Here is a 17,563-nt window from a genome sequence, read left to right on the forward strand (position 1 = left end):
AGTACCTTGAAACACTTATATGAACACAAACGGGTCATTTGATTGTATTCTTATTTATATTCTTCTACTTCATTGCCTATCGGATGCAACGTTTCATTTACCCAAGAGGTTAATTATTGTTATCGAAAATTTGTTGTAAATAAGACGTAGTATGGGTTTTCATGCTCAAATAGAACTTGGAGAAAGCACAAGTTGAGACTTATTCACAATAAATTGCAAATAACACTAATTCTCATGGATAATGATGTAACGGTCAATATCACCTGATTGGCAAATAAATAAAAGAATACAGGGATCCCAAAATGTCAACTTGTTTTGTCGTTAAACACCGTCTTTTGGTACTTATAATTTTTGTTATGTAAAAAAACACCCTGTATATATTATCAAACAAATAAATAAACTATTTGGCCACTTAATACCAAAGGCTACAGTAAAACTCTTAAACTCCATAAGTGACCAAAATAATACTAAAACAAATTCATGGATAATCTTTATCGATCAATTTCAATGAGCTGGGGTGAAAGTGTAATTTACAAAACACAATTACAAAACTGTGACGTTATCTCATGCAATAATGAAGTGTTATTACAAAAGACATTTACAAGTACACCCAAGATAAGAGGCATGCCGTGACGAGCTACTGGCTGAATTCTCTTCCTGAATCACTCAAATGTTGGTGATTTTCCATCGTCACGCACCTCCAATCGCACTCGGCTTGTTATCTGTTTGTGACACTTTTCTCCATTACGTTTCTACAATTCTACATTGAATTGTTGAGTTTGTGAAATATTTATGTCTGGCGTGTAGTTAGATGCCTAATTATTTTGTTGCTGTTGAAGGTAATATCTATTAAGTTTATACTGTCAGTTGTATTTATGAGTTATCTTTCACCTTGAGGTTTATAAGATGGGTACTCGTTTACATACACTTATAGTAAATCGAGGATTAGGACACTAAAGTTTTTGTTTTATAATCTTAAGAAAATTTTCTTAACGATTTATTTGACAAGGATTAAAGAACAATATATTCATCTACATTTTTACTTTGTGCCCAAGGTGGACCTCTGTGCTTAGAACTTTTCCTTTGATTTGGGTACAAAATTAATGGGTTTAATAGAAAAAGTCGATTTTTTTTATAATTATTTTACTTTAACTTACACAATTTTTGTTAGATAACAAGATTGAAATAAGTAGTTTCGGAAATCTGACACGTACTTTCTTCCATTAGCTAGTCAACATGTATATTGTTTTTCACGCAACATGCCTGTATAGTTGTTACGACCTGTTAAATCTCTGTATGTTTAATCCACAAAACAGTGTTGTATATCGTATTTCACACTAATATTAATTATTGCTCACGCTATATCTATTTCACATTACGTTACCAGTTCTTATTAATGTCAACTCAACACTCTTGTAAAATGGCGTTTGCCATGCATGTAATAAATAAATAAATAAACAACCCTTAACGTGGGCAAGCAGTAGGAGTATTCATCTATTGTACAGTTTTGTTTAGAGTTTAAGAAACCATAACACACAAAATGTTAAGCCTAATCCAAAATCTTCTCTTTTGGGTTCAAGAGAGCGCAGAACGAATAGGTTACTGAAGGTTTTCTTTGATTTATTTGAGTTTTGAATTATTTTAGATTGACTTTTACAAATTGTTTGATCCTTTAGCGTTGTTTTAAAATATATATTAGATAGACCGTTTAAGTTTTGTTTATCAGTTTGTATTTTCCTGTAACCTCAATAGTATTAAGAAATTCACTGATTTGAATCTTTTACCCATTTAGTAATTATTAAGGTCTCTGCAATCAGATCATGTTAAGTAATACAACTAAAAGTTTGCTTGATAGTTATTGTATTCGCTCAGCATCTTAATTTGTTTTTTAATTTGTATATTATGTTGTCACACCACTATTGAAGTTATTTCTTTTTGGTCGTTATTTCACTTATTTTATTATCTGTTTTTCAACATCTACGTTTCTATTATCTTGTTTTAAATTCTGACTTTTGTTATTGCCACATAAGCGTTGTCTTTTGTTGTTTTTGTTCTATCCTTGTCATGATTACTATTACTTGCCTGTGTTATGTACACAACTTACTGACCTGTTAAGTTTATATTTTAAATAGTTTATTATTGTTAACTTTTGCTTGTTGAGTCTGTTTACTCGTTGAACGTAAATGATTTATTATTTAAATTCTAGTATTGCCCAGCTCTTTTCTTGATTATTTATATTACCACTGTTTGATTTTCATAGATATAAGCTACTTTAGAATTACCTTTAAGTCTGCTTGCTAGTTCACTTTCATGTCTGCATTTCATAAATTAATGTATTGATTGTAAAATGATGTTTACCATTGAGAATAAATAAATAAATTCCAAAACATATGATTAAAAATAAAATGTGATTGTTCATATCGAGTTAGAGTCAAAAGCTTAATTATTGCTTGTCATAATTACTGTTATATCCAATATCCTCAGAAGTAATAGTGTTTTGTCGTACATGTCTTAAATACAATAGTACAACCCTTCCATTTGTGTTTTTAAAACCTTTAGTGTTTGCGGTTTAAACGTCGTACTCACTGTTATGTCAATGTTCAAATATGATCAGCCTGCTTATACTGATTTTTAAATAGCCGAAATGAACTTTTGTGTATTTTCTAACATCATGTTCACATACAGACCTACGAAGGTTTGATACGATCTATAGAACGTGTTCTTTGGAAAACATATTTTGTAAAAGAAGTTTAACGGCGTACTTACAGCTTTAGTGGATATTACGATTCCTTTCAATCTACCCGCTTTTGCTTTACTACGTACGGTTTCAGAACTCCTGAATGTTTATATATAAACATCCACAGCTTGGCTGAAAGCAGCAATTGTTTAATCTTTCCTTCACTATAATAATAAGAAGTAATAACTTCATTGATCAACCAAGTAAATACGTTGTAAAACGTAGGGAAAACTTGTACTAGTTTCATGAACACATAGACGTTGACAAAATACATTCAATGTCTGATTAAGCTGTCAATAAAACGCTTAGGCCAAAGAACCTATTATCATAAATAAATATGTACATTGCTTTGGCCCATACATAGTGTAGCATATAGAAGTTGTTGTGGGGTACGGACATTGTTGTGGTAAACGGACCTTGGTGTGGTAAACGGATATTGGTGTGGTACACGGACATTGGTGTGGCCGATACACGTTAGTGTAGCACGTAGAAGTTGGAGTGAGACAAGGACATAGGTTTGGCACACGGACATTGGTGTGGCAAACGGACATTGGTGTGGTACACGGACATTGGTGTGGCCCATACACGTTAGTGTAGCACGTAGAAGTTGGTGTGAGGCACGGAAATAATTGTGGCACACGGACATTAATGTGGTACACATACGTGCGTCGTCGTCATTGTTCATAGATCGTGTGGCAAATAGATGTTGTGGTAGCACATAGTTGGTATGAAACATAGTAGGTATGACACATTTTTGGTAATTCACATGGTAGGTGTGGCAATTAGTTGGTATAACTAATAGTTGGTGTGGCACACATTTGTTGTGGCACATCGTTTCTATCGCAGATAGTTGGTGTGGAACTTAGTAGGTATAACACATATTTGGTATCTGAAAGTACAAAAATACGTAAAGTAACACTTGTAATAATATATTCACACCTATACTGTTTACTCACAATCCAGAAAATACATATAAAAGATGGTAAGTGGGGTCGATTTCGATTGGACACTCCAATCATCATCAGACCCAATAAGTGAATGACAATAATCGCAATGGCGTCCCTTATATACTATTGGCTACTTAAGTATAAGTGTAAATATATTATTACAAGTGTTATTTAAGGTTTTTTTTCTTTCACGTACTAGGTGGGGCACATAGTTGGTGTGGCAAATAGTTGGTGTGGCAAATAGACGTTGGTAGAACATTCGTCTTGGGAGCTCGAACCATCATCACACTCCTGGGTCTTATTTGTCTCTTCACACATTTGGATACATTTGAAACTGGTCAAGAATACATTCTCTCTTGCCTTGTAGCTTTAGGTTTAACTTTGGAGGAAAACTGGCATAAGGAAATATCACTATTAGCAGTTCATGATCATTTTGGAAAAGTTCAGTATCACGTTTATTTGTTTAATAGCGTTTAGGACTTATGGTGTAGTTGTTCTATCATTATAGCCTTAGTTTGGTTCTGTATGATAAAAACACTTAAATTATTGTATACAACTAACTGTGCTTATTTTTTGTATGAATTGATGTAATAAATAATGCCTTATTGCAATATAATATGAATCCAAATTTTATTGCACACCAAGCTTAACACTTTTAGGAATATTTGACCAGAAATCTGTTTAATTCTGTTGTCTGTACACGTTTTGTTGGTTACCAAAGTTTATAAAGTTTATAAGTATGCTAAAAATTATTTTTAAAACCACACCTAGTGACAAATATTTATGACTAAGCAATCCTTCAAGAAATGTCAACTTTTTGCGTAACCATATTTATTGTTTACAGAGTTTTATGGATCTTAATAAATTAACAATTTTAATTTTATCAGGGGGAGTAGAGGTTTTTAGTCACCAGTTGAAAGTGAAAAAAAGGAAGAGCAAGTGACGTGTGGGGTGACAACTGCCATGCATGCATATATGAATGATGATCTATGCTCATTGTACATCAGCCGGGCGTCCAGTCGAATGTGATTGCATTTCGCCCGTCCCTTGGATGATAACTGAACGAGCGAATTAAATCTAATCGTCACATATAATTGGTTATTTAATGAATTAGGTACTCAAAAGAGTGATTCCCCAATTCTTTACGTATCTTTAATATTTTAGTACATTCCTTTGTACATTATATAATTTATATGATAGGTTCAGAACAGTCAGCAATATTTCAGAAACAATAGAAATATAGATGTGGGATTGTTATTTGGTCAAATTCATTGATTGGTACAAACAGAAAACTTGGTATTTTTAAAACAATTTAGATGTATAGGCTACTTATTTTTTTATGAACTCATTTTCCGAAAGGTGTAATAAAATAGCATTTTACTTTCTATGGGTTTTTCAATTTGGGAGACAGATTATAAGAAAGTTTACTAAAAATATACTTTCAACAACTCCACATGGTACTTTATTTTAGCCTTTGGAAATTTACACTTTTGACGTAGTTTTAAATGTAAGACTAAATTACGTACGTAATCGCCTCACTGTTCAATAAAATGTGTCAACACCATTCATTTTGGTGTGAAAATCTTTACCTGTTGACGATGTTAACAATTGATCAACTCTACAGGTACGAGAAGCTGACGATGGTGTTTTAACAACGAAACATGTCCTAAATTGACATATTTTTATTGAGTTGTTACGGGATTACTGGAATTACGGGAATGCTGCCTTGTAATTGGGCACTATGTCTGTAATGTAGTATTGTTGAAATAAATAAATAACAAATTACCTAAGTAATATAGTCTTAAATTATGTCTAACAGCTCAGGGGCTACTAATCGTAGTTTTAAAGTCCAAGCTACCATTATTAGTATGGCATGCGCAAATTTTACATAGAACATACAAGAAATGTATGTTTAAGTAAACAAATCAGGTAATTTTATGTCTTTAAGTTAGTTTACCACGAACTATGTTACCGCTGTTCACTTTAATACTACATACGAGTAGCCACTCACTCATGTCACAATAAAATTAAAAGATCGTAATATTGAGTCAGCCATGGTACTGCTCTGGTCAAATTAGGTTAAAAGGTTGCATCTCGATGCTTTATCTAATGATCTTAGAATGTAGGAATACTTATAGAAACATCGTGAACAAAGTTTGATGACTAAATTGTAGCCTTTAGGCTACTATTTCTTAAAGATCTTTAATTACACCGACTGAATTTAAAATATGAACTACGCTGTTTTATTTATTCATTTATTTCCAACTATTCCACCATTTCACATTAGGAAAGCTAATAAACAAGATTTACAAATAAATAACAGACAATAATTAAAGCAATAAATTAAATAACTTAACAGTTGTCAACAACTATAAGCTAGTAATAGTAATGATCTTGCAATTTAAATAATACAAAGTTTTTCAAATACAATCAGTGTAGATCAATGTAGATTTGTCATGATTTGGATGTAATAATACATATTTTAAAATATTTTAAATTTTATCCAATGTAAAGGGTTCAACATAGTTCGATCTCAGAGAAATGGAAGTCCCTGGTCGGGAGTTTCGTGAATGTACAGAAACATTTGTTATATGAATTGCAAAACATATGTAGAAGCACTTCGGAACTTGTAACATTATATTTTCGTTGTCTTTGAGAAGAGTTAAACTAAAAAGCTAACGAAAGCTTGCAAGTAAACGATTGTTTAGGGTAAATTAAGATTATAATTATAATAAAACAGTGATACTATGGTTACCAAAGATTATAAAATATGCTATAAATTATTATCAAAACCACAATCATCAATTAGTAGACTAGTAATTATGAGAATTCAGGCAAATGATGATAAATACAAAAAATAATTGCAGAAATACACAAACATTCAAACATAAACTTGAGAACTATTTAATATTAATATTTAATGTTTAATGTTTTTATACATATTTCTTGTGTTATAAATATTATCATAAAAAAAAAACTTTTTTGGGGACATTCGAATAAGTTGACAAGACGATTCAACTAAAAGTCCATCACTAAAATGTTCATTTACCATTGGATTGGATGACAAGTTTAATTTTCCATTAGTTGAAATTCTGTTACAGACGGTATGATGAATGGTTATGGGATGGCATAACTGATCTGCCTGAAAAAAATACACGTGAATTCGCTGCCGGTTTATCTGTAATTAAATCGTATTAGTAGGCCCTGATTGAGGAATCAATCGTTATACTGTGGCATTTTATTGTTTTGTGATGTGTTTTAACACTTCAAACGGACCTTGTAAGTAGCTGAATGTTACAAACAGTGACACTAACCCTACGATAAGCCTACCAGCGAGAACTGTGAATACGACTGCGTATTCAAACCCGCGCATGTCCATATTTTGCTGTCCCTGTACTACCAACCTGACAACACCAAATAACACTGCCCGTTCTTCCACTACTACCCGGCTGCGCCTCCCTGGCACGAAATGCAACCATCAAAGCATGCACGTGTAGCTGTCTGCCGCTTTTAATCTGCAGGAACAGGGTGAAGTCTGTTAGTTGTCTAATGAGTGTCTTGCTTCCCTGTGTCTCAGAGGAAATCTGCGGCCAGGCTCATGAGTCTGAACTTCGAGATTTCACTCCACTCAGTTATTTTTGCTTATTTGACATTTATTTTATTGTTATGTAACTAATACAAACTTTTAATTAATTATTGTTGCTTACTTAATTTGTTGTTGTTGTGTATAAAAATGAGTTTAATAGAAAATAGTTTGTTTTTAAACGTAACCCCATTTCTATGCTCCCAAGTTTATCTAAGATATATCAAAAAGCTGTTTTGGAGAGGCTTTGGGTATTTTTCGAAAAGAACAATATGATTTTCAAAGATCAGCGTTGATTTGTCAAAAGTAAAAATACTACGAGTGCAATATTTTCTTTATTGAACCAAGTAATGCAGGGCTTAGACACAAAGAAACACGCAATGGGTATTTTCTTCGATCTGAGGCTTTCGACATAGTCGACCACGACCTCATACTAGCCAAATCAAACTATATGGGAGTCCGAGGAGTTGCTTCTGAGTGGATTTCGTCATTTTTAAAAGGCAGGAAACAATGTTTTGAAATACAATCCATAGATCAGACCAGGTATCAAACATATTTTAGTGTTCTGAAACTTCTGTAACGAGAGGTGTGCCTCAGGGATCCGTTCCTGGCCCTGTGCTATTCCTGCTCTTAAATGATCTCCCCTCATGTGTAGCTCAAGGTAAACTGTGCCTTTTTGCAGATGATACCTCCCTAACACTATCCAGCCTTTCCCTAGAGTCACTCGAGCAAATGACATTCCTCGAGGCAAATACCTTGCTTCAGTGGTTTGATGATAACTTTCTGAAAACCAACACTGCAAAGGCCCAGCTAATCAACTTTCGAGTCTCAGACAGGTACAACAAAGATCTGAATCCGTCTCTTTTTCTCGATCAAACCATTATACATCATGTACAGTCTGTTAAATGCTTAGTCATTAATTTAGATGAATGGTTAAATTTCAAATCTCATGTTAAATGCGTAAAAAACGTGTAAGCACAGGCATCTTTATACTTCGAACATTGGCCACAACAGTCTCGTCGGAAGTTCTTAATTCTGTGTACTATGGGTTAATATTCCCCTATCTAGTTTATGCTTTACCTGTTTGGGGATCTGAAAACAAACGAACCACCTTCCTTTTTTAAATGAAAAAAGCCATTCGTGTTATATTTTCACTTTTCAAAAGACGATCTTGTGAGGAATCATGCAGGTCATCTGCTATTTTGACTCTTCCTTCACTATACATCCTTGAAAACTGACTTGTGTTGCTGTATATCCACTAATACGAAGAAGTCCTGATATCCCACTGTTGTAGGCGTAGTACACGGGCATGTGTTTCCTCCTGAAAGCTGACCTGGATCGAGTTCCTAAGGGCACCTTGATATCAATCTTCTCTAGCACATTGGCCGTTAATGTAACCATTCAACAGCTTAAAAAGGAAGGTGAGATCCAACAATTTGCGCCTGTGCTTAAGAGTTTGCAGATCAAATAGAGTCTCCAACATTAAAATATGAGTCTGAAGATAAGGATACCATAGCTTCAATCCAATTAGCCTGACTATACGAATTAGAACACTGTCGGGGAAGAATTATATGGCTTATATGGAGCAGTGGTTGTCAGTTTTTGCAACAAAAAATCCAATTGTGTATACAATTCTATTTTCTACATAATTGTTTGCTTACGATGATAGTTGACGTTACTTAAGAGGTGCTATAGCTTACATTAAGACGTACTATTAGTTTGACTTGGCTTAAAAGTCCACAAGTTTGACAGTTGTCAGTAATTGGCATTAGTGCAATCTGTTGGTGGCTCACTTAAACTACGTCCATTAGGATTGACAAAAAAACTGGTGACAACTTTTAAACATAGGGATGAAATATATCTTTCTTTTCATGTCTAATTCTTTCAACAGTCCCTTGGGGCAGGGTCCTTACAAAGGTAGTACCTACATTAGTGATGTATCTCACATTTTATGATTTTTAGGTCACTTGAAAGTTATGGAACGATATTTGTTAGGCTAGGTTTATAGTCCTGCTAGGTGACATTTAGATTAGGTGGCAGTTTGTTAGTAAAGCTCTGACAGATATTAGTTAAGCTACTGAAATAATCTTGTACGATAACATGTCATGTTATAAGATATCTTAACCCTGATAGGTTAACTGTATGTTGAGTGATTGTTAGGCATCTACATTGTTGCTAAACGACAACATTTTAGGGATAATGAGGTTAGGTTAGGTGAGGTATTGGGTTAACTCTACTTAATTTACAGTTAGGTTATGGCACAGTTAGAGTCCTCGATTGTTGCTGTTAGATTAGTTGAAGTATTGAGGTAGCTCCAGTAAATCTACAGTTAGGCTCCTAGATTGTTGTTGTTAAGTTAGGCGAGGTATTGGGGTAGCTCTACTTAATGTACAGTTAGGTTATAGTACAGTTAGGGTCCTAGATTGTTGCTGTTATATTAGTTGAAGTATTGAGGTCAAGTAAATCTACAGTTAGGGTCCTATATCGTTTCTGTTAGATTAGTTGAAGTATTGCGGTCCAGTAAATCTATAGTTAGGCTCCTATATCGTTGCTGTTAGATTAGTTGAAGTATTCAGGTCCAGTAAATCTACAGTTAGGCTCCTATATCGTTGCTGTTAGGTTAGTTGAAGTATTGAGGTCCAGTAAATCTACAGTTAGGCTCCTATATCGTTGCTGTTAGGTTAGTTGAAGTATTCAGGTCCAGTAAATCTACAGTTAGGCTAATATATCGTTGCTGGTAGGTTAGTTGAAGTATTGAGGCCCAGTAAATCTACAGTTAGGCTCCTATATCGTTGCCGTTAGGTTAGGTGAGCCGAGATGGCCGAGATCGTGATGGAGGTGTCGTGGAGGCGTGTTGACTGCACACTTAAGTCTCGAGCCACTGAAATGTTGTAATTTCCTGTCGACACGCATCTACTGACAAACTTCAGTTACAGAACCAGCCACTACTGTTTCAGTTAACACTTTAGTACTCGCCTTATTGCCTAGTTTGTTTCCGGCTTATTTTCTTTGTTTATGGGATAAATTGATCTGAAACGATGTTGCAAAAGTATTAAATTGATTAATGAAATTAATTTATTTCTCTAGGTCATTTAATAATCGAAAGTTAAGAGCTATAATGAAATTAAAATTTCAAACAAACATTAAATAAATTTCGAACTCTAAGGGGCTTCTGATCTTTTACAGCAATATGGTTAAAAATTGTTATATGAATGATTCATATCCCTGCCACAGCAAGCCTGTAGACTAATCGAATTTCGATTGGTTTTGTTGGATTTTCATTGAAATATTTCTCATTTTATTTCCTGTTTAGATAACATTAATTTTAATGGGATTTAATGTTTACTACTACAGGTAAGGTAATAAAGTACGTTTTTCTTTATAGAAATGTTTGTATGCAATCTTGGTATCTGATTATAAAATAAATAAATTTGCCAAAATTTTTAAAACAAGGAGCCTACATTTATTCGAACGAGTTCGTGAATCAGCATGATCGGATTATGGGAACGGAGGTTTATTTGGTTTTTCCTATTTTTGCCTTGAAAAACATAAAATCTACCAATTTCTCTCCAAAATTTTTTTTACAGCTTAAAAAAAACTATTTTGTATATTGAAGCCTTATTATGTGCCTAATGGTAACGGACAAAATTCCAAAGAATTGTGAACTTTAAATTCCCATGCTATTCTTATGGAGAACAAGTCAACTGTTGCAGTTTGCTTGTTTATGAACATATTTTGATCAAATTTGGAAAATGCATTAATTTCTTACTAAACTATTAAAATAAAACAAAACCTTTTTATCCTCCCTGTTGCAGCAAACCTAAGTACTCGTTAAACTAATTCTATTTAAATAGGTAATAAATGTGACATTTTAAGGAGGAATTTTAGTGTAAATCCAATCAGGCAAATGGAAATTCGCTTAGTCTGCAGGTTTTCTGCGACGGGCGTATTAATTCTTCACTCTTTCGCAGCTTTCGTTGTTTGGTATGTTCCATGCAAAAGTCTTTTATAACCATATGGACGAACTAAACCAGAGTTAAAAGAGGTCACCAACCTCTTTTCATAAAACAAAAACAAATCATGTAAATATATAGGAACACTCTCTGTATACCTACCTACTGATACAATGTTCAAAATTTCGTCAAAAAGCTATTCTTAAATTAATGTATAAATAATGTTTATACTATGTTATAGAATATTAAGATAAGAAAAAAACCTTAAACTAATATCTACGTTTTAATAGTAATCCCTAAACTTTATGAACGTGTACACAATTATTATATTAAACTGCAATAAAACTATTCATTAGCAGTAGCTACAACAAAATTGATTATTAAATAATGTATTTGATTTCTTTCAGTGGAGAAAACGTGGTATGACCACAGTAAGTTTGCAGTGATTGATAATGGCTTGACTAATGCACTGACTGTGTCCCAAGCTAATGGCTCTAGCCTGACATTGGACTGTGTAAACTGACTTTACACACCAGTATGTACAATGCTCTTAGTGCATAACGGCAGTAATGGCTGGACGTTGTATCATATTGCATTTACTGCAACGATCCTCGTTAATGATCCGACACTAATGCAGTCACATCATCGTTGAGTGCAGAAAACCTTGATCTGTTGCTGTTTCTTGTTAGGATTAAAGTTGTGGAAAAATATAAGGGTGAGTTTTAATTGCCCCCCTCCTACTTTTTTCTAATATTTTTCAAATATCAATTCCAGACCCCTTTTAAACATTTTTGGGTAGTAAGTGCTTAATTTTGACAAGGTGTTCATTTTCGGTCGCCATCTTGGATTCACCATTTTATATATTTTATTTATTCCAACGGCAATATATCACCAATTTACAATGTGGATACAAGAAGAAGCCTATGTGGTAACAACATGCATTTTAACAGAAAACTTAACAACTAACTTAAATCTATGGCAGGAGCAGAGCAACATTGGTTACCGGAAATTAATCTTGATATTGGAAGCAAAATAATTGTTTTCAAATGTAAAGGTGGGGTTATGACATATTATTTCAAACGAGATTTCTACCCTGATTACAATGCCACAATCCGGTTTTAGAACGTCGTTAGTTTTTAAAACGAATTGAGTGTAGTTGGAGTGAGTCACCGACAGATTGTGATGTCGTAGATTATTGATGCCAAATCAGCAGACTTTTCAACAAGGTAAAACTGATAGTACGACTTATAATACGTTACAGCATCTTTTATGCCACATAAACTTTCTCAGTAACAATAACAAGGTTACAAAAAGAAATTTCTACACTAGTGCTATCTTTCACTGTTCAGATCTCAAATTGGTTAAAATGGTCCATTTAAAAGGTCTAGTTCAGTATCCTAAAATTAATGGCTGTACATTTTGTTAGGGTCCAACTATTGTTTAATAAGTTACAACCAAGATTATAGTTTTGGATTATATAGCCGTCATAAGGATATGTTGATCCATATAAATTTGAAGGCTGGATCAAATATTAATTTTTTATTACTACAAGGCTGGCGTAGCGGGCTAGCCATGTGGCAGAGTGTTGGGCTTCGTTCCCAAAGGTTCCAGGTTCAAATAATAGTAACCAATAGTATTCAGCTTTATGATAAGACTTTGACACTATATGCCTAGCATGAAAACTGACAAAACCGAACGGAAAACTAGTTATGAAATACCAACTTTTACTTGGAGTACCAGTTTGTGTAGTCTAAAGTAAATGAAACTTAAGTCGATTTACAACCCATGTTGGAGGTGTACAATGTCAACCATTACATCAGTAAATGTGTAGTTATGTTTGACGATCAGTAGTTCACTACTGCGGTAAGGTACCTGAGTCGTTATACGATGCTATTGCTATGTAAAGATCGTCAATAATAAAGCCACATCTTATATCGTTATCCCGACAGTCGTTTTTATGGTTCAAAAAGGTTGTAAATAAATCGTACTGGCTTAAGAACTAGATTATCTTAGTTGGTAACAAAGTGATCGTGTTATTTATTAAATACTCATCCTCTCCAAACCTTAAATTATGCACCCTGACATGATGGCGTATAATTTGAAAGTAGTTTGAAATAACCAAGATATTAAATCTCACCGTAAAAGTATGGAATTTCATTATTTTATAAATTTTATATGGGGAGTTGGTAGCTTAGTCGGTAGTACCACGGATTTGGGTGATGATTATAAGACTTTATTATGTACCACTATACTAATATAAATTTGACTAAGTGGCCTTAATTAAAATGCGATTGATTAATGCGGTATTATTTATCTAATATTTGGAGGAAATAGATTTTCTCCTAGGCAAAAACCCACATACGATTTCAGATTGTAAAATCTGATTACTGTATTATAAATAACATACTTTGAATTTTAAAACTAGGCCTACATTAAAAAAAAAACTTAACTATCTAAGGATAAAGAATTATAATGAACAAAAAATCATAAAAATACATGTGAATTTAAGGGAAATCTATAATATGTTTAGCTTCTCATTATTTACAATTGTATGGTAATTGTTAATTATATTAGTTGTATGGTTTGCCTAGGTAATCCAGATCCACCGGTTTAAATACTTATTTGATTGATTATTCAGGATCTCCCACTTTTCTACAAAATTCCTTGATGAATGCTATGACGTTAATACTTTTTCATTATTACACATGGTTTTTATAGGATTTTTTTATTATTTTCATCTTCAGTGAGGCAGTGATTTTGTGGGTTAGGATTTTAATACCTGTCACTACTATACTTCTTACTTTGCTGGTTACGTTCCACGCACAGATCCGTAGTCTATGTGGACGGGTAAATGCAAGGTAAAAAAGGACGTCAACCTCTTTAAATAAAAACTAATATCTTATCTTAGTGTAGCTAATGACACATACTCGACAAAACTAAAACTTTTCCTTATAATCCATATATTTATGTACAATCAGATGATAATGGTTGGTTATACATAGCTCACATTTTAGTAATAATCACTAGTTTCCACACATATTTTAGATCTATAAACTGTGGTTGGCCTCAATTCGAATTACAGTCCTATTTGCAGAAATGCCGATGCGTTTAACCAAATTTGACAGGTCAATTTGTTTCCCTGTTGAGTGTGAAGTTAGGTTTTGTGTTGGAATTATCTAATGTACTACAACACCAAAAGTGAATTATAGTAGGATAAAATACAACCGAGAAACGTTGTAGTGAACTGTTAAAGTTTAGAATAGTCGCAGGGATACGTGTAACTATAATATGGATTTTCCAATCTGCAACTCCATTACTACTTTAAAACCCAATGTTTTGAACCATATAGTTACTGTCAACAGACGTCCTTTCCAATTATGTAAAGTGCATGGACTATTTTGTATTGCTTCAACTTCCAATATTACAAACATGTTTTACTGAAAGTAGCTTAGCGTTTCAATTATGTGATTAAAAGATAAAGAAATCCATTGATTGACAGCCTACTAAAATGTTAGCTAATACAATTAATGGATGCCCACGTACGATATTTGAACAATGAATTACTTTTTATAAGTTTCAATCCGATTATGTACTTAGGTTTAACACTTAAAGTTATGACAAAATTTGTAATCACAATCCTGAAATACCAAGCAAAAATGTTTATCTAAATTTTGTTACATAATATGTTTGTGAACATTTCTTAACATAACTCTAATGTTTCCATGTAAACGTGTATGCTTTGTTGGAAGATCGATGTCATCATACTGGTTGTGCCTTCCATCATTTATATGATTTTTAGCAAAAGAATTTGTTCATTCGTTTAACCACATCCGTTTTCGACTTTCTACCATTTTCTCAACATATTTCACCAACCACAAAAAAATATCCGGAATATTTCTTCAAGAACTAACACTCACGAACTTTATTCAAATCTCGTTGTTTAAGAGATTTTATAAAACATTTTACATCATATTTAGTAAAAACATAAAATTCACTAAAAATTAGTTTTCTTTATGTAAAATGTCTACAAGAAACTCATAAAAAATGTAAACTCACCATCGTAAAATTTAACATTAAACAACAAATGATGTCTTCAATAAACATTACCTAAAAAGTTGTTTAGCTTTTTGGCCGTACGTTTTAAAATGTGTTTGTGAACATTTCATAACCTAACTATTTTTTCCATGTAAGCATGTATGTTTTATTACTTTTTAGTGTGTTTTATCTATGTATTACACAAATATATGTATTATAGTATGTCTGTTAAAAAGAAACAGAAACATAAACAATTTCATTGATACATATATACAGTATTTGTATATTTAACCTTGATAACAAGACTCTCATAGGAATTATAAGATAAGACTTGTTATCAAGGTTGACTTCCAATCGAGGTTTACATAACATGTGATTAGGAGTAAAATAGTTTAAAGGGGATTTGAAAATGACCCTTGTAATTAAGGGTGACTTGTTATCAAGGGTTACTTGTTATGGAGGTTCTACTGTAGTTGATTTGTACTAGAATTACTTATGTATTTCAACCAATTACAATAAATGTGGTGATATGTTTAATGATTCATACAATCCATATTATAATCAGGTCTCTGATCCGGTTGTCATTGTTAGGTTTGAAGCCCACGACCTTGATCTATAGTGATCCTATGCTCAGTATCGCCTGGCTACTAATGCACTGACAGTGTACCTTGTTTAATAGCCTACGTTTACATCCTTCACTAGTAAGTTACTCTGACCACTTAAAGATAACTGTATATAATGCATATGCAAATTAAAAACTGTTTTTTCCTTTTAATTTATAGTATATTAATTTAGTTTCATTATTCTAAAGAATTTATCTTTTGTGTGAACATTATTTCTAAACCATATTTAAGGTCAATTTATTGTTAAAAGCGACGTAATTTATACTCTATTTCCATCAAAATGGTATTTTTGCAACGGCAGCATATTTTGCGTCTCAATATGATCAACTGATTTAAGTGTTCACAATCTTTTATAATTTAGTCCTATGTAAACTTATTACACGTTTTTTGCAGTAAATTCTTGGGCTTGAATAAGAAACGACTTCAGTTGTACAAACTATACTATTACAAAACAAATCTTTTGATCCCTAATCTACGTTATTGATAGAAAATATTATCTACCTTCATATACGTATTATGCCATTATTATAAAATCGACTCCACATTTTTTTAACCCATTCGTTTGTGAATCCGTATATAATACTCCATTACAACATGTGTTAGATGAAAATCTACAAATTATGTTGATATGGAACGGTTTCTTGGACAAATATAATGTTCTGCTAAAGGATTAGGGATTTTTGACACCACAAGGCTATAAGTACCGCATATATTTTAAATTGTGTAATTTATCCTGTGCATTTGAAAAAAATGAATATAGACCTGTGTATATATTTTACTGTAAATTTCAAACGCGTCGTTTTCTGTACGTTGATTTTAGGTATTTACAGCCTAAAGTAAACTGTATTTCCTATTCCATTGTATTGTGTTAATAACTCAATAACTCGTTTATTAGACCAAAGTAACAAATACAAATTTGCATTAGTCATGTCAAACAAAATATATCTTTACATCTAAAATTAAAATAAAAACAATTGTGCTTTAATTAACTAGATTTACGAGTGTCAATCTTCTTCAAACTTAATTAAAATTAAAATTAAACCCATCAGCGACACATTCACGGACACTGTAGCAACTTTTGGCCAAGAGTAACCTTTTTACTTGCCTTTTGAAGCGGACCAAGTCCGGCTCCAGCTGAAGGGAGGGAGGAAGTAGATTGAAAAGTGTAATGCCGTTGTAATGGAAGTGTCTCTTAAAGAATGACGTTGAATGAGATGGCAATTTAAGATGTGAATTGTTACGTAGTGTATATGAATGAGTAGGTGAAGATTGATATTGGTGTAGGTTCTTTTTAATCAGAGTCAAAGTTTCTAAAATGTATATTGAGGGAAATGTTAAAATTTGTGATGAAGCAAAGTACTGTCTGCAAGATGTTCTTCTATTCAAACCAAAGATAATCCTAACTGCCTTCTTCTGGAGCCGGAAGAGGAAAGACGTTTTCCCACACTCACACCCCCACACCGGCACTGCGTATATCAGGTGTGGAAAAATTACTCCGTAATATGCTGTAATTAATACATCACACTTTGCAAACTTAGAAAGTTGGCGGAGGAGAAAGATTCCTGAAGAATTCCTGTTGAAAATATCATATGTTTTTCCATAAATATTTAACATCTTAAAGGACAGTGTATATTGTATTGTATGAAGTGTATATTTTACCGTTTATGTTGTAGCCCCAATATTTC

This window comes from Macrosteles quadrilineatus, unplaced genomic scaffold, assembly GCF_028750875.1.
Source record: "Macrosteles quadrilineatus isolate MER2022 unplaced genomic scaffold, UCM_ALF_1.0 Scaffold_7__1_contigs__length_78375512, whole genome shotgun sequence".
Classification (NCBI taxonomy): Eukaryota; Metazoa; Arthropoda; class Insecta; order Hemiptera; family Cicadellidae; genus Macrosteles; species Macrosteles quadrilineatus.